The sequence below is a fragment of the Thalassophryne amazonica genome, chromosome 1, assembly GCF_902500255.1.
Source record: "Thalassophryne amazonica chromosome 1, fThaAma1.1, whole genome shotgun sequence".
Lineage (NCBI taxonomy): Eukaryota > Metazoa > Chordata > Actinopteri > Batrachoidiformes > Batrachoididae > Thalassophryne > Thalassophryne amazonica.
In genome coordinates this window covers 10133718-10157973 of record NC_047103.1, presented here as the reverse complement: position 1 = coordinate 10157973, position 24256 = coordinate 10133718, and the positions used below count along the sequence as shown (strand labels likewise).

Below are 24256 nucleotides of genomic sequence, written 5' to 3'. Positions count from 1 at the left end.
TGTAATGAAAGAACGTGCGGGCAGAGTCGCATGTCGGGCTGGACCCGACCGCGGGGGGTCGCGGCAGGAAAAACACCTCCGTTGGAAATCTTAACGGGCAAGTTGGAACATGCCCAAGCTGTTAAACAATTTCTCAGTTACTCACTTGTTGAAAGCCATTAAAAGCCGCCTGAATTCTACAAATGGTTTTCAACACGGAGGTGTTTTTCCTGTCGCGGCGCACACAGATTTGCCGAGTCGTCACGGAAACGACTCGGCGAATTTGCGCGCATGTCTTTCATTAAAAAAATGTCCTTAAACAGTGGAATGTCCGCATAAATTCCTCATGCCGGCCTCTTCTGAATCTTCTCTGTTCTCTCACGATGTCCTGGGTGAATTAAGCCTTAAATTAGGATGTTTTCAGCTCGAAACAGGCCGACGACGGCGCCTGGAAGCGCTGCAGGACGTCCCGCTCCGTGGGAAGTCCTTACACCGACAGAAACACCCCATAATCTCTCATCAGCCGTTAAACTTTTCACAGAAACCAGCTTAATTTCTCGAATAGTGTCCACTCGGATATTCCTCACAGGTCCAGAAAAAATGTTGATAAAGCAACGCGCGCCGTCTCGAGCAGCGTGTGAAACAAAGGAATTCAGCCGAGAGGGCGGGACCACATCTCACTCAAGGCCTGCCCACAGGGATATGACGTCACCGACACGCGTGAAAAAACTCACGCATGCGCACGAGGGTTCAAGCATGATTGGTGTAATCGCATGTCATTCAAATCCATATAGTTAAAAAAAAAAATAAAAGGGTCGGTTTATTATCTAAGAGACCTCGTATATATATATATATATATATATATATATATATATATATATATATATATATATATATATATATATATATATATATATATATATATATATATATATATATATATATATCAGTACACAGCTCCGAGTAGTCACTTTGTGCTTTGGAATCTCCGTTTTCACTTTTCAAAAAGCATGGTTTCTTGTCATATGTTTGTAGACTTTCTGTATGACTTCAAAACAAAATAAAAACCTCTAAATTGCTCTTTAAATGATGAAATACCATCGACATCACAGCTGTGCAGTGTGATGTCGTCTCCCTGTTCAGTGAAATTGCAGTTGTGGTTTAAGTAAAATCAGTGCTAAAGTATATATACACACACACACACACACACACAGAACCTCACTCATTGTTTGTCTCTGCGTTTCCCGGACTTGCCTGAAGTCATCGGTAGAATCATTTGTAGCATCCGGACTAATGAAGAGAGAATTGTATCCATCAAATAAATGAACTCATTAAAGGAGTGAACTGTGTTTTATTATAGTGCCAGGCTTGAATATATACGCATTGTTTCAGAGGCCACATGTGCAAGACGTATTGATTATGTTACTTAGCACGCTAATGCATGTGCTTTAGGACTTCTTTTTCAGTGGTCCATCGGTTTGGAGACTACTTAAAATGGACCATAGTCGTTTCCACCTCACCCTGTCCTCTATCTTCCTCTGTCTCACCAACCACCTGCATGTCCTCCCTCAGCACATCCATAAACCTCCTCTTTGGTCTCCCTCTTCTCCTCCTGCCTGGTGGCTCCATCCTCAGCATCCTTCTCACTATATACCCTGGGTCCCCCCTCTGCACATGTCCAAACCATATTAATCAATCAATCAATTTTTTTCAATCAATTTTTTTATATAGCGCCAAATCACAACAAACAGTTGCCCCAAGGCGCTTTATATTGTAAGGCAAGGCCATACAATAATTATGTAAAACCCCAACGGTCAAAACGACCCCCTGTGAGCAAGCACTTGGCTACAGTGGGAAGGAAAAACTCCCTTTTAACAGGAAGAAACCTCCAGCAGAACCAGGCCCAGTGAGGGGCAGTCCTCTGCTGGGACTGGTTGGGGCTGAGGGAGAGAACCAGGAAAAAGACATGCTGTGGAGGGGAGCAGAGATCGATCACTAATGATTAAATGCAGAGTGGTGCATACAGAGCAAAAAGAGAAAGAAACAGTGCATCATGGGAACCCCCCAGCAGTCTACGTCTATAGCAGCATAACTAAGGGATAGTTCAGGGTCACCTGATCCAGCCCTAACTATAAGCTTTAGCAAAAAGGAAAGTTTTAAGCCTAATCTTAAAAGTAGAGAGGGTGTCTGTCTCCCTGATCTGAATTGGGAGCTGGTTCCACAGGAGAGGAGCCTGAAAGCTGAAGGCTCTGCCTCCCATTCTACTCTTACAAACCCTAGGAACTACAAGTAAGCCTGCAGTCTGAGAGCGAAGCGCTCTATTGGGGTGATATGGTACTACGAGGTCCCTAAGATAAGATGGGACCTGATTATTCAAAACCTTATAAGTAAGAAGAAGAATTTTAAATTCTATTCTAGAATTAACAGGAAGCCAATGAAGAGAGGCCAATATGGGTGAGATATGCTCTCTCCTTCTAGTCCCCGTCAGTACTCTAGCTGCAGCATTTTGAATTAACTGAAGGCTTTTTAGGGAACTTTTAGGATAGCCTGATAATAATGAATTACAATAGTCCAGCCTAGAGGAAATAAATGCATGAATTAGTTTTTCAGCATCACTCTGAGACAAGACCTTTCTGATTTTAGAGATATTGCGTAAATGCAAAAAAGCAGTCCTACATATTTGTTTAATATGTGCTTTGAATGACATATCCTGATCAAAAATGGCTCCAAGATTTCTCACAGTATTACTAGAGGTCAGGGTAATGCCATCCAGAGTAAGGATCTGGTTAGACACCATGTTTCTAAGATTTGTGGGGCCAAGTACAATAACTTCAGTTTTATCTGAGTTTAAAAGCAGGAAATTAGAGGTCATCCATGTCTTTATGTCTGTAAGACAATCCTGCAGTTTAGCTAATTGGTGTGTGTCCTCTGGCTTCATGGATAGATAAAGCTGGGTATCATCTGCGTAACAATGAAAATTTAAGCAATACCGTCTAATAATACTGCCTAAGGGAAGCATGTATAAAGTGAATAAAATTGGTCCTAGCACAGAACCTTGTGGAACTCCATAATTAACTCTGTGAAGAAGATTCTCCATTTACATGAACAAATTGTAATCTATTAGACAAATATGATTCAAACCACCGCAGCGCAGTGCCTTTAATACCTATGGCATGCTCTAATCTCTGTAATAAAATTTTATGGTCAACAGTATCAAAAGCAGCACTGAGGTCTAACAGAACAAGCACAGAGATGAGTCCACTGTCCGAGGCCATAAGAAGATCATTTGTAACCTTCACTAATGCTGTTTCTGTACTATGATGAATTCTAAAACCTGACTGAAACTCTTCAAATAGACCATTCCTCTGCAGATGATCAGTTAGCTGTTTTACAACTACCCTTTCAAGAATTTTTGAGAGAAAAGGAAGGTTGGAGATTGGCCTATAATTAGCTAAGATAGCTGGGTCAAGTGATGGCTTTTTAAGTAATGGTTTAATTACTGCCACCTTAAAAGCCTGTGGTACATAGCCAACTAACAAAGATAGATTGATCATATTTAAGATCGAAGCATTAAATAATGGTAGGGCTTCCTTGAGCAGCCTGGTAGGAATGGGGTCTAATAAACATGTTGATGGTTTGGATGAAGTAACTAATGAAAATAACTCAGACAGAACAATGGGAGAGAAAGAGTCTAACCAAATACCGGCATCACTGAAAGCAGCCAAAGATAACGATACGTCTTTGGGATGGTTATGAGTAATTTTTTCTCTAATAGTTAAAATTTTGTTAGCAAAGAAAGTCATGAAGTCATTACTAGTTAAAGTTAATGGAATACTCAGCTCAATAGAGCTCTGACTCTTTGTCAGCCTGGCTACAGTGCTGAAAAGAAACCTGGGGTTGTTCTTATTTTCTTCAATTAGTGATGAGTAGAAAGATGTCCTAGCTTTATGGAGGGCTTTTTTATAGAGCAACAGACTCTTTTTCCAGGCTAAGTGAAGATCTTCTAAATTAGTGAGACGCCATTTCCTCTCCAACTTACGGGTTATCTGCTTTAAGCTACGAGTCTGTGAGTTATACCACGGAGTCAGGCACTTCTGATTTAAAGCTCTCTTTTTTAGAGGAGCTACAGCATCCAAAGTTGTCTTCAATGAGGATGTAAAACTATTGATGAGATTTGAGTTTAGGTAGCTACTCTGCACTGTGTTGGTATATGGCATTAGAGAACATAAAGAAGGAATCATATCCTTAAACCTAGTTACAGCGCTTTCTGAAAGACTTCTAGTGTAATGAAACTTATTCCCCACTGCTGGGTAGTCCATCAGAGTAAATGTAAATGTTATTAAGAAATGATCAGACAGAAGGGAGTTTTCAGGGAATACTGTTAAGTCTTCTATTTCCATACCATAAGTCAGAACAAGATCTAAGATATGATTAAAGTGGTGGGTGGACTCATTTACTTTTTGAGCAAAGCCAATAGAGTCTAATAATAGATTAAATGCAGTGTTGAGGCTGTCATTCTCAGCATCTGTGTGGATGTTAAAATCGCCCACTATAATTATCTTATCTGAGCTAAGCACTAAGCCAGACAAAAGGTCTGAAAATTCACAGAGAAACTCACAGTAACGACCAGGTGGACGATAGATAATAACAAATAAAACTGTTTTTTGGGACTTCCAGAAAATATTAATCTGTCCTCTCTGACTTTGTCTCCAAACTGTCCCCCCTGAGCTGTCCCTCTGATATGTTCATTCCTAATCCTGTCCATTCTCGTCACTCCTAAAGAGAACTGCAGCATCTTCAGCTTTTTTTGTTGGTGCCACCGTCTCTAAGCTGTACAACATAGCTGGTCTCACTACTGTCTTGTAAACTTTCCCCTTCACTCTTGCTGATATTCTTCGGTCACAAATCACTCCTGCCACCTTTCTCCATCCACTCCACCCTGCCTGCACTCTCTTCTTCATCTCTCTACCACACTCTCCATTATTTTGGGCAGTTGACCTGAAGTATTTAATCTCGTATTTAAACTCGTCTACTTTCACCACCTCTACTCCTTGTAACCACACTATTCCACTGGGCTCCCTCCCATTCACGCACATACTCAGTCTTGCGTTTACTGACTTTCCCCTTTACTCCAGAGCATATCTCCACCTCTCCAGGCAAGACTCAACCTGTTCTCTACTCTCACTACAGATCACAGTGTCATCTGCAAACATTATAGTCCATGGGGACTTGATCTTTTCCATCAACCTGTCCATCACCATTGTGAGCAAGAAAGGATTCAGAGCTGATCCTTTGTGTAATCCCACATCCACCTTGAATGAATTTGTCATTCCTACTGCACATCTCACCACTGTCACACTGCCCTTGTACATAACCTGTACCACCCTCACATACTTCTCTGCCACTCCAGACTTCCTCATGCAATACCACAACTCTTCTCTTGGTACCCTGTCATAAGCTTTCTGTAAATCCACAAGCACACACTGTAACCTTCTGGCCTTTTCGATACTTTCAGAGCAAACATTGCATCTGTAGTGCTCTGCTGTTTCTCGGCAGGAAATGATGTTGCTGCTCACAGATCTGTACCTGTTTTCTAAGGCTCGCTTCTACTACTCTTTCCCATAACTTCATTCTGTGGCTGATCAGCTCAATGCCTCTGTAGTTACTGGAGCTCTGCACATCACCTTTGTTATTGGGTTTCTCCAGTGCTACTGATCACAGTGTCAGATGTTTATAAATATATTAACTGAGAAAAATGCTGTTCAATACTTATTTTACCAGCTGCACATATATGTATAATTTTACTTAAGTTTAGTAATATGTAAATAAAACCAGACTGGACCATAGGAAATTAAAAAATGGTTAATTGTGTATTTAAAAACATCTATTAAATTGTATTTATTTATAATTTTATTCATAAATAATAGTAAGTAAGTAAGTCCCTTCGGCTGCTCCCTTGTTTTCACTCATGGATGCCAGAACTACATCCAAGGTTGGTCTGCAGGCTGATTTTTATGCCGGGTGCCCTTCCTGGCGAAACTGCACATTACATAGAGCAATGTGGCAGGGGTGGGCTTTGAACTGGAAGCTTCCACACTGCAATGAAGCCCACTAATTACTTTACCACCACCCACACTTGTTTATTAATAAATAAATACATTCAGAGTAAATCCATAAGAGGCTCTAAATGGATTAATTTTTTAAAATATTTTTTTGTTAAATTTTATTTGTGTATAATTTTATTTAAAAATAATAAGTAAATAAGGTGGTGCACTACATTCTCTTGTATTACTGTGTTTGACGTGTACAAAACCACACTACAACATGACAGTAATTTTAAATAACTTGTCCAAAATTTGTTTGGTTAAAATTTGAACCATAAGTTAAAAATGTATGCCTCTGGATGACTTAGGTGATATCGCAAGCATATTGGTATGGTGTTAAAGGAAATGTTGTTTTTTTTGGGGGGGGGGGGGGGGGGGGACTGTTTTTCCTTTGTTTGCACAGGATTGAAATGCTTTTTATACAAGTAGCTCTCTTCTGTTTGCAAAGGTTATAGCTGTGCATCTGTTATAAAACGTTTAACAGCTTGGCGCTGTTCAGCTTTGTTTATTTTGTTTATCGGTTTAAAAGTTATCGGACAAAGATTAATCGGAAGATAATTGGTCCGATAATGGTTTTTAAAGTTATCTAAAAAGATAATCCAATAAAGAAAACATTATCTTCGATAATTATCTGTTATCGGATTATCGGAAGTGTGCCCACCACTGGCTATGAAATTGGGCTATTAGTAAAAAAGTAGGAAAGGGGGTGTTCACAATAATAGTAGCATCTGCTGTTGACGCTACAAACTCAAAACTCAAACTGCTTTTTAGCAGTCCTGTGAATCACTAAACTAGTATTTAGTTGTATAACCACAGTTTTTCACGATTCCTTCACTCACATCTGTGAGGCATTAATTTTGTTGGTTTGGAGCCAAGATTTTGCTTGGGGTCATTGTCTTGTTGAAACACCCATTTCAAGGGCATGTCCTCTTCAGCATAAGGCAACATGACCTCTTCAAGTATTTTGACATATCCAAACTAATCCATGATACCTGGTATGTGATATATAGGCCCAACACCATAGTAGGAGAAACATGCCCATATCATGATGCTTGTACCACCATACTTCACTGTCTTCACTGTGAACTGTGGCTTGAATTCAGAGTTTGGGGGTCGTCTCACAAACTGTCTGCGGCCGTTGGACCCAAAAAGAACAATTTTACTCTCATCAGTCCACAAAATATTCCTCAATTTCTCTTTAGGCCAGTTGATGTGTTCTTTGTCAAACTGTAACCTCTTCTGCACATGTCTTTTATTTAACAGAGGGGCTTTGCGGGGGATTCTTGCAAATAAATTAGCTCCACACAGGCGTCTTCTAACTGTCACAGCACTTACAGGTAACTCCAGACTGTCTTTGATCATCCTGGAGCTGATCAATGGGTGAGCCTTTGCCATTCTGGTTATTCTTCTATCCATTTTGATGGTTGTTCGCTCCCTGAATCACAGAGGAATTTTTCTACAGCTGCAGCTGTTCTCCTGCACTTCATGATGTGGAGAACACATTTGGAATTGTCTCAAAGGTCATTATTTGTAATTTTTATATGTAATAGCTTAGTAAAACAGGTGCATTTTCATTCTTTATGAGTATCTGTAAAATGATGTTTATTATAGATTTAATATGCTGCATGCTGCGCCGTGATGCGCCTACACAATGACTCACAGTGACACGTAGTGTTTTTGAATAGTTTGCGCAATGTTCATATGTAGTTCACAAAATTAATGCGTGCCAGAGATTTTGAACATTTCAAAATTTTCTTTGCGCACGTGCACGTAGCCGCGCATGGTTTACGAGTTTACAAGGACTTTCTCTGGCACGGCAGATTGTGTGCCAGTGCTGGGATCAAATTCATACAAATGTGAAGGTACCTTTAATGGCAGGAAAAGATTACATTGCAACGATGAAATCTTCAGCCAGTTAAATCAGTTCATTTCTCATTGTTGTCTTATTTAATGTTGTGCCGTACTGTGATTTTTTTTTTTTTTCTTCCAACTGCAAACCAACAATAACATCAAAATTCACTTACAGCGCTTATTAATGTTTTGAGATAATAACCTGCCGGTCCTGAAAATGGGATTGCAGATATGGCTGCGTATCGAGCTATTTTCCCGTGGTTAAGAAAAGCTTTCCCTCGCTGTCAGCAAAATGGTTTCCACTTAATCCGCGGTGATACCATAACTCACATTTGTCAGTGTTGTTTTCTCAATCGTGTCAAAATTGATTGTGTTCCTGGTAAGAAAAGCTGTTATTATAAAATGCTGTTGTTTCAATACTTTATTGTATTAAATAAGGACTTGTGCCACATTAGCATATTTATTGACAGTTATTATATTACAGGCCTGTATGAAGCCGAGGACATGGAGTGAAATGCAGGAGAGTAAGAGGGACTGATGTTCATTTTACATCAAGCTGTCAACACACTTCAGACATCTGTGTGTCCAACACTTTAAGGAGCTCTCACGTTATCATTATAGCACCTAACTTTTGCAATCAACTAAAATTCATTCAGCGTAATTTGCAAGAATTGTTGAAAACTATAAATTCAGGTGGATATCTTGCATTATGGGCCAAATGTTTTGCACACTTGCTTACAAAGCAGAAGGTTCCCAGTTCAAGCCCACCCATGCCTTTTCAAGCATTGAGTCAATCCCTAAACTCATCGATGGCCTAGTTAAGCATTAAAACCTCTGTGTTTACAATGTTTCATTTATTTATTTTGGTAGAACATGACGATCAGTTTTTAAGACACCTTGTACAATATATATAGTGCCCTCCAAATGTATTGGAAGACTTGGTATTTCACACATTTTAATTTGTTTATGCCATTTCAAATACAAAAAGTAAAAATAAAATTTCTAAAATTATCTTTTCTAAACTCAAATGTCTACAACTTGATATAAATTAATTAAAAATATAAAAGCCAAGATGATGGGTTGCATAAGTAATGGAACACTTTGGTATGATACCTGTAAATAATCAGTTTTATTGCCAGTTTTCTTCAGACAAGTCAGGAGATGGATACATGAACATTTTCAAGTCACTGAATATGCCTTGGACTTTATTTACATGAATTATGAAGAAATACAAACAGTATGGCACTCTGTGGTAAATCTGTATAGAGTAGACAGTCTCTCAAAAACTGAGTGACTGTGCAAGAAGGAGAAGAGTGAGGAAAGCCACCAAGACACCCACACAACCCAGAAGAGGTTACAGGCTTCTCTGGCTGTGATTGGATAAATTGTGCATATAGTGTGTGTTTTGCATTTTGTATCCCCAGTTATACAGCTTCATGATGAAGTGGTACACAGGGGGATTTTATTAAAAAGAAGATCTGAAAGCTCAGCTACAATTTTCCAGAGGGTACATCTGAGATGCAAGACTAGATTTGATGTTTTGGTTGTCATGATCTGAACTCTGTGCTTTGTGTTTCTGTTTGATTATGTAGTTTTTGTCTTGTCATGTTTGTTTGAGTTTTATCTTGTTTAGCTTAGGTTTTGGTTTTGTTCTGTTTTGTTTAGTCTAGTTTTTTTTTTTTTTTTTTAGGTTAGGTTTTGATTGTTTTGTCTGTGTGAATTCTCTTGCTGGGTCTTTCCTGCTTGGGCTTTATCTGTCCCTATCTCTATTGTTTGTCTCTCTTGGTGCTTGGTGGTGGGCGTTACACTCTGTCTGAGCCACACCCTGTTCTGGATCTTTCGACACACCTGTTTCTAATCTGCAGCTCATTACTTGGGTGTATTTAAGCTCCACTGGTTGCACTAGTTCCTTGCCAGATCGTTGCACCTTGTGCCTTCGCTTCCAGCTTTGAGTTTTGTGTTTTCCATGTCCTGCTTCCACGTTGTGTTTTTGACCACCTGCCTGTTTGTACCGACCACACCTTTTGCCTGATGTTTTTGATCTGTTTGCTTATCTTGGATTGCCTTACTGTGTACCGGACCCCACTGAATCATTCAGTAAATGTTTTTACTAACCAGAGCTACTGTGTTGAGTCCTGTGCTTGTGTCCAGATGTTTCTGTCTGGCAAACCTAATACTGGTGAAAGAAAATGTAACCATCCCTTGACTTGTCTGAAGAAAACTGGCAATAAAAGTGATTATTACAGGAATTACAACAAGCGTTTCATTCATTTTGCAACCCATCATCTTGGGTTTTATATTTTTAATTAATTTATATCAAGTTCTAGAGATTTGCTTTCAGTCTGAGTTTAAGGAAGATAATTTTAGTAATTTTTATTTTTGTATTTTTTGCATTTGAAATGGCATAAACAAATTAAAATATGAAATGTGTTCCAATACTTTTGGAGGAGCTCACCAAAAATGTTTATAAAATTATCTATAACTTTTAAATTCAGAGCCATAAACCATCCATCCATCCATCCATCCATTTTCTTCTGCTTTATCCGGAGTTGGGTCGCGGGGGCAGCAGCTCAAGCAAAGCCACCCAGACCTCCCGATCCACACACACCTCCCCCAGCTCCTCCGGGGGAACCCCAAGGTGTTCCCAAGCCAGCCGAGAGATGTAGTCCCTCCAGCGTGTCCTGGGTCTTCCCCGGGGCCTCCTCCCAATGGGACATGCCTGGAACACCTCTCCAGCGAGGCGTCCAGGGGGCATCCGGAAAAGATGCCCGAGCCACCTCAACTGACTCCTTTCAACGTGGAGGAGCAGCGGCTCGACTCCGAGGCTCCTCCCGAGTGACCGAGCTCCTCACCCTATCTCTAAGGGAGCGCCCAGCCACCCTACGGAGGAAACTCATCTCGGCCGCTTGTACTCGCGATCTCGTTCTTTCGGTCATGAGCCACATCTCATGACCATAGTTCGTAGCCATAAACCACATTTACAATATTTTTGTGCTATTTTTTTTATAAAATGGCAAATGTATGGATACTGACAGAAAGGTTAGCTTCTCCTGAAAAATATAAACACTTGCATGACATGTTTTCATACTACAATTGCAATAGAAGTTCAACAAAACCACAAGCTAGCCTCTGGGCTAACACATAGCTTCATCGCTTCCCAATGATATTGGTTCTGGGAGGACATTAAATTTGAAAGTCCTTCACTGTAATTTGACAGTAGACTACCAGAGGATTTGACTGACAGGACAGTGGCCATCAAATGATGGGTCCATCTGTGGGACAAGCGGTTGTATAGAATTGGAAAATAAAGCTGAAGATGGGAACAATATCAATTTGCATTTTATTTATTTATTTATTTTTTGCTTGCTTGCTTGTTTGTTTTTCAAATGCCATATTTATTTATATCAGTTTGTTCAGTGATTCAAAATCTTTCTGCAGCTAGATTTTTATATATTTCACACCACAAAAGTTACTCCAGGGATGTGGCTTGTTGTGTTCCTTAAATAATCATTTTGAAGAATGTATACAACTTGAAAGGAAATCCTTTGTTCACCTAAATCTTTTGTTTTTTTTTAATCATTACTGCTGAAGCTGAGAAGGTCTAAACTTGATATTAACTCATTTTCCTAAAATTTTTAAAAGGTACAGATTATGTATTATGATATGTTAAGGAATGAAATAAAAACCTTTAGGCAGACATTCATCAAACAGCACACATAAATCATAAAGGGCTAAAGATCCAAAAATAGAAAAATCCACCTTCTTCCCCTTTGTGCACTCATTAATAAGAATTATATGTAAAAGAGGAAAAGGTTATTCTCTTTTATACTTCTGTTGTGTTACAATAACCTATTTAATTCTGATCTTTAGGTTCTCTGTGTTAATTCCTGTCTTCTATTCCGCAGACCGGATTCAAATTTCACAAGGCATCAATCCGTGCGCTCACATTTCCTCATCTGTTTAATTTCACACGTCCTTCAGTCAGTCACAGTGTATGTTTTACTGAACATATTCCATTAATAGATTCAAATAAATCAAACATGAAGCACTTCCTGACCCGTGTCACATCTGCATGTTTTCTTAATGGGTTGACTCGTAGATATAACGGGTCATCAAGTCTGGTGTAACGCTGGTACCACACGTGGACGATGTGACAGAGAGAGAAAAAGATGTTTGAGCTGAGATCTGAGCGTGTTTGTGGATAATGAGGCTCTACGTATGCACACCGTGGTTACACTGCGTTCCGTGGTCACTGATGGTCTCCGTTATTGCCCCATAAGTCACAGCGAGCCAATCACAATTATACAACAGACACGCGCTCACAGGGTTTATATGACACCATAATGACTTCTGCAGTCCTGTTTGTTTGTTTGTTTGTTTGGGCTGGTTGTTCTTTTGGATGTTTATCACTAACTGTTTACCTATAGTCCAAATGTTTTCCAACTCATCTGTTTCTCAATAAATTCACTTCATAGTCGGGTGCCAGTGGGGTCCACCTTGCACCAGATTTCATGAGCATCTCTTCCAATCTTGCAGCCATTGCTAAGAGAGCTTGCAGGCTTCTACTGGTTCCTTGTGGTGTAAGGTACACTAAAAATGTAAGGCTCAGTACCTTACGTTTTTAGTGTATCTGCAGGTTTGGGTGTTTACTTTGTTGTGGTTCTCTTCTTCTAATTTCTAGGCATCATTCTGCTGTCCTGACTCAATATTTGCTCATTAAAAATGCTGTATTTGTTGGTCCAGTGTGGCTTGGATCAGCAGACTCTCCACAATTAAACTCTGGATCAAAAAGTGCTCAGCACAGCTCTGCCACACCCACAGTGCAAAGAATCCAGCGTGTTGAGAAAAGGTTTCATGGGGCTTTTAAACATGCAAGTTCAAAAACAATAAATCAGCTGAACTCATGATGCTCCCACAAGCAACAATTTGACGGGGGTATAGGAATCACTGTCCGTCTGTCCGTTCATGAATCTTGTAAGTGCAACTCCTCCCAAACCATTTGGTGGAGTTCATTGAAACATCACATATTGGTGTGTCATCACACCGTGATGACACACCATGTGAAGACGTGCATCAATGAAAATACTTCCAACCTGACATTTTCATGATGGGATAATTGAACTTTTGTTTTTTTAATAGTACATCATGTTTGTCTGTTATCTTTCCAGACCTCCATCAGTTTGTTCAATAAGGTGTTTACACACAAAAGATTTACAACCACAAATGCATAATATTTGTGAGCAACTAGCGTGGTGTAGGAGTGCCAGAGTGGTGGTGGGGGGTGGGGGGTGTCATTTTGTGAACTTAAACATGCATTTTTTTTGTTTCCATAAAAATGGTTCCCAATCCTGGTCCTTGGAACCTGTAGTACTGACTAGTGTCAAATTCTTTCTGCTCTAATTGCACGTGATGACCCAAATCAGATGTGTTACATTTTAAGACTGTTGCTGGCTGAGCACACCTGATTGAGGTGATCTGGTGGGAGTAGCTCGAGTGCCACTGAAAAACATGCAGTAGGTTGGGTTCTGGGAACCGGAATTAGGAAAAAAGTGCCATATGGGACCATATACAGTCGAACCATTTCTTTGTATCCATGGGACCTGAACTTTGACCTTGACCTGTTGATGTTGACCACTCATTCACCTTCAACCACTTATCCAAGATTCAGTCACAGGGGGCTTGAGCCTATCCCAGCAGTCATAGGGCGTGAAGTAGGGTACACCCTGGACAGGACGCCAGTCTGTCACAGGACCACATACAGACAAACAAACATTCATACACACACACACGCACACACCTACGGACAATTTAAAGTTTCCAATCCACCTAACCTGCATGTCTTTGGATGTAGGAGGAAGCCAGAGCACCCGGAGGAAACCCATGCAAACACGGGGAGAACATGCAAACTCCACACAGAAAGGCCGCAGGTGGGAATCGATCCTGTGACCTTCTCGCTGTGAGGCAACAGTAATAACCACTAAACCATCGTGCTGCTCTGATGTTGACTAATCCTAAAAAAATTAAGACACTTCTTTCTGTCCATAAACCCAGTGTACAGGACACATTTAAGATATTTTTTTAGGAAACATGCATAACTTGAAATCAGATCCATTTATATCTTATAATAATTATTGTTGGTATGCACCTGTGTGTTTGTGTGTCTGTCACACTGAGGTTTCTGAACAACTACTTAGTGGTACTGTGTTGATCTGCTCAAAACATGGCACGCAGGTTCAGCTGGGGGTGCATCAGTGACTGCTTTATTATTGCCATGGTCGGCCTGCATCCTAAAAAGTTATTGAGGTTTGAAAAAAAAGAAACACTTTTTCCCTATAGATATATACCCAGCTCAGCCAAATTTGGAAAGTGGGTTCAACAGGGTGTTGCCAGATACATGCCTAAATTATTGCTCCCGGTGTGTAGTGAGCGCCTTGTATGGCAGCACCCTGACATCGGGGTGAATGTGAGGCATAATTGTAAAGCGCTTTGAGCATCTGATGCAGATGGAAAAGCGCTATATAAATGCAGTCCATTTACCATTTAATTAGGTCCTGATCAGCTCTGAACCCTAAAAGTTATTGGGAACAGAAAAATACCCACTTTCTCCCCTATGGGTCACAGCTCAGCCAAATTTGGCAGGTGGGTTAAGCAGGGCATTGCCAGGCACATGCCTGAATTAGGTCCCAATTGGGCCCAGAACCCTGAAAGTTATAGGGGTCAGAAAAACACACCTCCACCCAAATGGGAAAGTTTTCTATGGTCAAAATGCAAACTGCAAATCTGGGGTGTTTATGCACAGTATCATGAGTGTCAGTCTCTACCAGCTGTGCCAAACATTTCTACTTTCTACACTTTTACAAGTCAGATTTGTTTTACAATTGTTCATTCTTCTTCACCAGGAGCCTTTATTAGAACACTGGCTAAACCTAATCACAAGTTTCTCCGAGTATTTTAGTATTTTTCGTCATCGTTGGTGAACCTGAGAAAGATTAAATATCAGCTAATTTTCCTGAAATATGGAAAGGTTTTTTTCCTCAAATGTTATAAAAGTAAATGACGTCTTTATCATGTGTTCAGGAGCAATACGCTTTAACTCTTTGTTTCCCATCTACTGCACATAAACACCTGTAGATCATAAAAAGTTAGTTTAGTTGTTCATTTTTTTTTTAGTTGGGAATCACAATACAAATGCCCAAATTAGGAACACGATCTTAGGTTCTTGTCACTATCAGTGTTATGTCATAATTGAGATGTCTTATTTTTCACATATGATCTATTTATTATTTGCCGACTGCGCCCTCCCACTGTCCATTGTGTCACATCTTTCATTACCCGACTAAAGTTCCTCTTGCTGTCATTAATTTGTGAAAGTACTTGAGGCAAGAAGGGAAGCAAGTCCGGGACCAGAGAGAGAGAAGGAGAGCTAATATACAGAAAGACAAGAGAAAGCAGAACAATCAGCGGCATCCTCGGGCGTCTCGCTGTCGCACTTGCTATCACATTTGTGGTCCGACTTTCTTCAAGCCCTGCAGAAAGATGGTAATTATCTTTAAATGATCCTTTCTGTCTTTCCTCGTTTTAAGTACGCTGATGAAAACCTTCCTCCCTCCAAGGTTGTCGGCAGCCACTTTGCCGCCACCCCATAACGGTAGTGGGCTGGGATGTGAGGGCACTCACCGGGGTGATGAAAAGTGCCTGAGGCCAACGTATAACGTCAGGCTTTATATAACTGAGCAAATTAACGCCTGAACCAGCCTGAAACCTTTCTTCAGCCTTTCAGATAAGGGGGCCGTGTTGCGGTGGCACCGGTAGTTGATGGGTTTATAACAGTGGAGTTTTACTTTCTGACAAAGTGATGGTGTTGAAACTCTCCAAGTAAACGAGCAACAGTGTGAGATCCTTCTCAGAGAAATCATTTACATCCCATAATGTGCGCGCTCTAGCTAGCTGCTCAGTAATGCGTCGTTACACGGGATAATGCTGTCATACGTCGTGTTGACAGACTCATGCATCTTATCCCACACTGACTGTACGTACCTGAATGCAACACTTACAGCTTATAGCCACACAGGTGTCGGCACAAAGCAGTACACGGCTTTATGCCACATTAAGTTGGGGTAATAAGGTGCAAGGCTCATTCATTCACACAGTTATTCTCTTTGTTGTTTTTTCCTTCTGATTGAACCAAAGCTTATTTATCTCACACTATAAATCATGAGACTCTCATCGGTTCAAATCAAATCAAATCAATTTTATTTATATAGCGTCAAATCACAACAAACAGTTGCCCCAAGGCGCTTTATATTGTAAGGCAAGGCCATACAGTAATTACGTAAAAACCCCAACGGTCAAAACGACCCCCTGTGAGCAAGCAGTCTTCTGCTGGGACTGGTTGGGGCTGAGGGAGAGAACCAGGAAAAAGACGCTGTGGAGGGGAGCAGAGATCCATCACTAATGATTAAATGCAGAGTGGTGCATACAGAGCAAAAAGAGAAAGAAACACTCAGTGCATCATGGGAACCCCCCAGCAGTCTAAGTCTATAGCAGCATAACTAAGGGATGGTTCAGGGTCACCTGATCCAGCCCTAACTATAAGCTTTAGCAAAATGGAAAGTTTTAAGCCTAATCTTAAAAGTAGAGAGGGTGTCTGTCTCCCTGATCTGAATTGGGAGCTGGTTCCACAGGAGAGGAGCCTGAAAGCTGAAGGCTCTGCCTCCCATTCTACTCTTACAAACCCTAGGAACTACAAGTAAGCCTGCAGTCTGAGAGCGAAGCACTCTGTTGGGGTGATATGGTACTATGAGGTCCCTAAGATAAGATGGGACCTGATTATTCAAAACCTTATAAGTAAGAAGAAGAATTTTAAATTCTATTCTAGAATTAACAGGAAGACAATGAAGAGAGGCCAATATGGGTGAGATATGCTCTCTCCTTCTAGTCCCCGTTAGTACTCTAGCTGCAGCATTTTGAATTAACTGAAGGCTTTTCAGGGAACTTTTAGGACAACCTGATAATAATGAATTACAATAGTCCAGCCTAGAGGAAATAAATGCATGAATTAGTTTTTCAGCATCACTCTGAGACAAGACCTTTCTAATTTTAGAGATATTGCGTAAATGCAAAAAAGCAGTCCTACATATTTGTTTAATATGTGCTTTGAATGACATATCCTGATCAAAAATGACTGCAAGATTTCTCACAGTATTACTAGAGGTCAGGGTAATGCCATCCAGAGTAAGGATCTGGTTAGACACCATGTTTCTAAGATTTGTGGGGCCAAGTACAATAACTTCAGTTCTATCTGAGTTTAAAAGCAGGAAATTAGAGGTCATCCATGTCTTTATGTCTGTAAGACAATCCTACAGTTTAGCTAATTGGTGTGTGTCCTCTGGCTTCATGGATAGATAAAGCTGGGTATTATCTGCGTAACAATGAAAATTTAAGCAATGCTGTCTAATAATACTGCCTAAGGGAAGCATGTATAAAGTGAATAAAATTGGTCCTAGCACAGAACCTTGTGGAACTCCATAATTAACCTTAGTCTGTGAAGAAGATTCCCCATTTACATGAACAAATTGTAATCTATTAGATAAATATGATTCAAACCACCGCAGCGCAGTGCCTTTAATACCTATGGCATGCTCTAATCTCTGTAATAAAATTTTATGGTCAACAGTTTCAAAAAAAAAAAAAAAATTCATCGGTTTTGAATGTTTGAGTCTCATGTTCAAATTATTCACTTTGTCTAGTGTGGTGGTGTCACTTAACAGCAAAGGTAAACACACCTGCAGTCAACATCCCACCCACATCAAGATTTTTTTTTTTAAATATGAATATGATGTTATATAAAAATGTTTGGCCCATACCCACCCAACTGTTGCTTGTCAAACTCTTGGAAACATTGCTTTTTCTTACTGTTTTATTTTTAGATGGTCTTTTTGGTCTTCCAACACTGCACTCTATCACACTATATTTCTTGGTTGCTTGAGAGTTGTTTGAATGCTGCACTGCATCATAACTTTCCCTCAGCTACATTGGTCCTGTCTTTGGATCTTATTTTTTTTTTCCTTGCAGAAAAGCAACCACAGCACTGTGGAGAACATCATCCCAGTATTTTCATCATCATAAAAAAGCGCTATGTATGGTTTTATTGTTATGACAACAATAAATCGCTGACGATGAGCTTACAATGTGGATGATGATTTTTAAAACACATGGCAGTCAACAGCAACATTTAGACACCATACAACTGTTTTCACAGAAAGCTACGACAGCGGATTGCTTCAGTCCAATAGTCGAGCCCATAGAGGGTTTGCGAGACTATTGTGATTACTCTCTCTCTCTCTGTGTGTGTGTGTGTGTGTGTGTGTGTGGTGTGTGTGTGTGTGTGTGTGTTCCCAAATGAATGTCTCAGGAACAACTTGGCAAAATTCATTCATACTGCACCTTTGAAAAGCTAGTGATACCATTTCAGCGTGACATGAATATGAAGGTCAGCAGTTCAGGTCAGTCAATGTCATTGAATAGTCTCAATCATGCCAAGTGTATATGAATCAGAAAACAGATTTCCAGATGCTGATTTGTACACGACACCTTGAATTAAAGCAGGATACCATCTCCATATCTGCATGTGGCATCATGTTGATTTCATCATATGACATTAGAAAATGATATTCCCTTTTCTGATGAATAATTTGGTGGTGCCTAACATTTTCCAGTTGTAGTTCAAAGAAAAGAACAAAAACGATGCATGCAGCAATTTGCAATTTCTTAAAGTAGTTATTCTACTCTGTTTATTCAAAATTATCTCTCGGCTGTGATGTGATAATGCTCTCAACATTGGTTGCAAAGACCATTTGTGTCATAATGTTTGCAATAAATACTGTTTTTCTGGCCAAAGCTGCTGGCCACTGGCTGCAGATGTCCAGAATGTCCCAGCATTCTCAATCTGCTCCCAGTCTGCTGGTTGTTGGACAGCTGTGCAAATTATGCTGTGACACAACAGGATGGAGGCAGACACAAAACAGCAGCCGCCATCAACCTCACCTGTGCAGAAGGAAAAAATGATTTATGGTTGAAATTTGCATCATATTCATACATTTTGGCCGTCAAATGACATGAAATTCCACCTAACACTCATCCGAACCAAAGCACTGACTTGCACAAGGAGTGATTGGATTTAAATGCCTTGCTCAAGGGCAGTTTAAAACAAGAGTAGACAGGGATCAAACCAGCAACCCTTCATTCAAACTCTACCATACAAGGTGAGATCAAGTTTGATCAACAAATACAATAATTCCTGGTATGCATCTGTGCATCTGTCACGCAAAGGTTTCCAGACTACATCTCAGCGGTCGCTGGGCCAATTTGCTCAAAATGCGGCACAATGCTTTGGCTGCGGGGTGGAGCAGTGCATATTAAATTATCATTGCAATTGGCCTACAACCCTAAAAGTTAATTGGGTCAAAAAAAAAAATACACTTTCCCCTATGGGATCCAGGTCAGCCAAATTTGGTAGGCACGTTCTGCTGGGCCGTTGCTTCCACATTCTGTGGTTAAAATATAAACTGCATTTATCTGTAAAAAAAATCTCTGGTTCTTAACCATATCAACATGAGTGTCAGTCTCTGCCGACTGCAACAAACATTTCTACTTTCTACAGTTTTCACCAGTTACCGTATTTATTAGATCACTGGCTAAGTCCAATCATGGGTTTCTCCTCATCATAACTGCAGTGAGACTTGAAATGTTTCTGCACCTGGAACCTACATGCACGTTTTCCAAAAAATGCCCTGAAAAAATGACGCCGTCTCATTTTAATTCTCAGATTGTTCATTTGCTAAGAGAAGTCAGTCTGTCTGAGGTACCTGCAGCAGCTGGAGGCTGTAATTAGTGTTCTGTACGGGGATGCACCAAAGATCAAATGACAGATGCTTTCAGTTAAATTTTGCAAATGTTCTAAACACCCATGGTGTGAATTTTAAAATGCACCCCGAGACTTGTCTGGGACAAAGCACAACAGTGAAGACAGCTGTGTATGGCAAAACTCCTGGAATGACAAAAAAAAAACCAAAACAATGGAATCAACACCGAAGTACAGAGAAACAAAAATAAGAGAAAACTTTGATACAATCTGTAATCCCGAAACATCTTTGTGGTTGAACTTAACTCCAAATGAACAGACTATAGATGAAACTGCAGAGCTGAGACTTCTACTAATCTGGCCAGATCTAACTGACGCCTGCCTGGTGCTGTGCCTGTAAATTCTAATAAAAACCTGGTATCTGTAGGACCACTTTAGATAATTTAGTCTCATCATTTAAACCCAGTTGCTGTCTGCAACAATCTATTTGCCAAAGAGCAACAAACCAGTTTAGTTATACTACAGTAGGTCATAGTGCCTGTTGACATAAAGATAGTAAGGGCTACGGCAGTCCCAAATGGCTTTCACCCAGAAGACAGATCTTTGGCTGGTGTTCTGGAATCAACATGTGCCACATTTGGTGCAAATCATTTTGAAAATCTAATGTCTTGACCTTGATCTTTGTCAAAATTAATTCTTTAAGGGTAGTTTCAGGGTTGACTTTCACTGACATGTTAAGTTTGATGGAAATTTGCAAAAGGACCTCAGACCTGTTGGCCAACATGACATTAGTCCCTGACAATTGAATCTTTAGCAAATTTGACCAAGCCTGGTTAATTCCAGAATCCACTTCCAAAAAAAAAAGGCCTGTTGGTGTCGGTGTTTATCTCTGGATTCTGTAGTGTCAAGAGGATGAGGGTCTGCAACTCCCCTTGGACGGGATGCCAATCCAACTTCCCCATCCATGACCAGTACCCATTTGCAGCTGGATGGACTGAGATGGTGTTGATTGTGTCTTGTCAAAGGACACAGACAGGTAGTGTGAGCCGGATTCTGTCCCAGGTCTATATGTTGGCATTCCAGCTCCTTATCCACTCAGCTACCTGCTGTAAGAAATCAGTGAAAAACCTTTGACCTTTGTTTCCAATGGCCTTGATCTTTGCCAAAAGTAATCCTTTAAGGGCAATTTCAGGGTTGACCTTCAACTACATGCCACATGTGGTGGACATCAGACAAAGGACCTGGGGAAAATTATAGTACGATACCCCACAGTTTTATTTGAAACCGTATTTTGGAAACACAAGAATTCTTTTTCTGAATATATTGTATTGAATTGCCACAGCTGCATAACATGAGCAAACTGTTCCTGTGTCTGTCTGTCCCAACCATCTCCACCCGGCTCCGTTTAGCATCTGCGACAGAACCGCAGCTGATGCAGCGTCCAGAAGAGACACCTGCTTTGAACAGTGTGTTGGAACAGATGTGAGCACATGAACAATATCAGTGTGGACAAAATAAGTCAAGGATGGATTGCGCTTGTATAGCTGACGGCTAAAACATGGCACATCCAGAGCCGTCGTGAAGCCGTAGTGGCCAAGAAAGTCTTCATGGTCCCAGAGTGGTTGTTTCGTAGGCATCAGTTTGAGTGACAGCTTTCACCTCAGCTGAACCAAACGGGTTGGAAATAGAACAAAGTGTTCCCAGCCCACTCACAAGCAACTGGAGGGCACATAATTGGACAAGTGAATGTTGTGTAGGTGCGTTTTCACAGCAGATCACTTGGAACAGGATCTCTATTCCAAGGTTCATGTTGTCATGAATTAGGGCTAGTTACTTTTTGTTTCGCATTACAATTTTGCATTTACACTAAAGAACAACATGCTAACTGTTATGTGTCGACGCGGGTTGAGGAGCGGACCTGCGTCAGACAGGACCCAGCGCTAAAAATAACCAGAAAGCGGTTCCAAACAGAAACTATTTATTATTCACCTGTGCTTAAAAGTGTAAAAACATAAAAACAACGTCCCTCTGGTGGAGTGATTCGTGGCTTGCTCTCCAGCGCCCGCAAGGATTAAAGCCGGCGCTCCTGGACTTCCTACCACCGCCAAACACCCCCCAGGTGGACACGGCAAACTGATTCTCTGTGAAGCAAAGAGAAGGTGAGGTAAGTCAACAGATACAACTATATCTTCCAATAAACACACGCTATCAGCAACACACTCAGGTCAGTGTCCTTTTTTTACTTTATGCAAATGAGCAGCTTCTCACAACAAGTGGAGGATCACTTATCCTTCACGCCACAGCAGTGAGAAGCAAACTGCACAATTCTCTTCACAATTCCAGTATACTGTGTAACAAAACACCAAGTTACTATCAACAATTACTTAAACACTTAATTACCTTTAGTGTGTGCTGACAGCATGTGTCCTCACCCCTCCCTGCTTCACGGGCTCGATGTGTCAAAACCCAGGCGCGGTCCTCAGCGTCTCACAAACGAACGTCACAAGGTCGAGTTCCCGGCAGTTCTGCTCAAATCACACATGACTTAAATGCAGAACGCCATCCAGTTATCTGCTTCAGCTGCAAGTCATCCAGGTTGCACGTGAGCACCAATCACAGGTGCTTTCCATGATGTTGATGAGGGTGAAGACTCTTCAGCCAGCACCTTCTTCACAGACAAATCAGCCCTCATGCCACCTGGAGAGCAAAGAAAAGAAAAGAACACCAAAACATCCAGCCACGCCCCCCCAACACACAACAGCTAACCTCATGTCATCATAAACGTAGGCTGCATCCCTCCATACTTGACATTGACTGATTTGTAGATAGGTGTGTGTGTAACATTGACGTGTTTTCAGTTTGATTGGTAGTTCGATTTGAATCGGAGAAAAAATAATTTTTTTTATTACTATTTTGGTATTTTTACTAGAGTGCCAACTTCAATACTCGAGACTAGTTTAACTTCGACCACTAAATGTATGATTACTACAACTTTAGTTTCTTTTTTCTTCATTCATTCCTTTTCTGCCATTCATCTGGGCCCGAGACATGGTGGAAGCAGACCAAGCAACTAATCCCACATTTCTATCCTTGGGCAAGTCCTTCAACTCTTCCTGGGGGATCCCATGGTGTTCCCAAGCAAGCTGGAAAATATGAATTCTTCAGTGTGTCCTGGGTCTTCTACAGGGTCTTGTCCCAGTTGGCCATTCCTGGAAGAGCTCCCTAGGGGTATAATCGGTTGGCATCCACACCACATGCTCCAACCACCTCAACTGGTTCCTTTTAATAGGAAGAAGCAGGTGTTCTACTCTGAGTCCCTCCTTGCCTTCGAGCCCCTTACCCTGTCCCAGGGTGTATGCCCAGATACCTATATGTAGGAACCTCATTTCTACGGGTTGTGCCCACAACCTTGTTCTTTCAGTCATAACTAAACGTTCATGACCATAGGTGAGGATAGGAGCATAAATCCCTCTCTAGCATAAAACCCTCTCTACTTTTAAGATTAGGCTTAAAACTTTCCTTTTTGCTAAAGCTTATAGTTAGGGCTGGATCAGGTGACCCTGAACCATCCCTTAGTTATGCTGCTATAGACTTAGACTGCTGGGGGGTTCCCATGATGCACTGAGTGTTTCTTTCTCTTTTTGCTCTGTATGCACCACTCTGCATTTAATCATTAGTGATTGATCTCTGCTCCCCTCCACAGCATGTCTTTTTCCTGGTTCTCTCCCTCAGCCCCAACCAGTCCCAGCGGAAGACTGCCCCTTCCTGAGCCTGGTTCTGTTGGAGGTTTCTTCCTGTTAAAAGGGAGTTTTTCCTTCCCACTGTTGCCAAGTGCTTGCTCACAGGGGGTCGTTTTGACCGTTGGGGTTTTTACGTAATTATTGTATGGAATTGCCTTACAATATAAAGCGCCTTGGGGCAACTGTTTGTTGTGATTTGGTGCTATATAAATAAAATTGATTGATTGATTGATTGATTGATTGATTGAAATTGATTGGTAAATCCAGAGTCTTGCCTTTTGGCTCTGTGCTTTTTTCACCATGACAGTCCGGTGTAGTGTCCTTCTACTGTATAATGGAGTTTTTTCTACTTCTGTTTCTTTTCTTCTTCTACTGTTTCAATGGATAATGACAACCTGCCTCAACTTCCTGTAATTGGTCCAGAAGTCCAAACTATCCAAAAAGTGTTTTTAACACAGCAGACAAACTGGGCCATGGTTCAGTGTGATTCAAACCAAGACCACCTCTTTTGGTCGGACCAAATTTTGGTCTTTTGGTCCAGACCATGATCCAAGGCACCTTTCACGTCTGCCATTTTGGTTTGCACCAAACTGAAAAATCTGAAAGTCTGGACCAAACTAGCGACACCCTAAAAGCACATTTGTAACATTTAAAGATAAATTTAAGTGAGAAATTGATCCAGTCTTGCTTGGTAATGACCAACTTTGCTTGGTGAGCAT

At 40.8% G+C, this 24256-nt stretch overlaps 1 protein-coding gene and 1 long non-coding RNA gene across 2 annotated transcripts in view; both read left to right on the top strand.

Annotated features, from left to right (window-relative positions):
• cntnap2a (contactin associated protein 2a) overlaps positions 1 to 24256 on the top strand; it is a 1233088-nt gene that overhangs the window by 867219 nt on the left and 341613 nt on the right.
• On the top strand, positions 4699 to 24125 carry LOC117503330. The gene is made up of 3 exons (XR_004558549.1): positions 4699 to 4709; positions 15878 to 15888; positions 23878 to 24125. It is a non-coding gene; the product is annotated as an uncharacterized LOC117503330 (long non-coding RNA).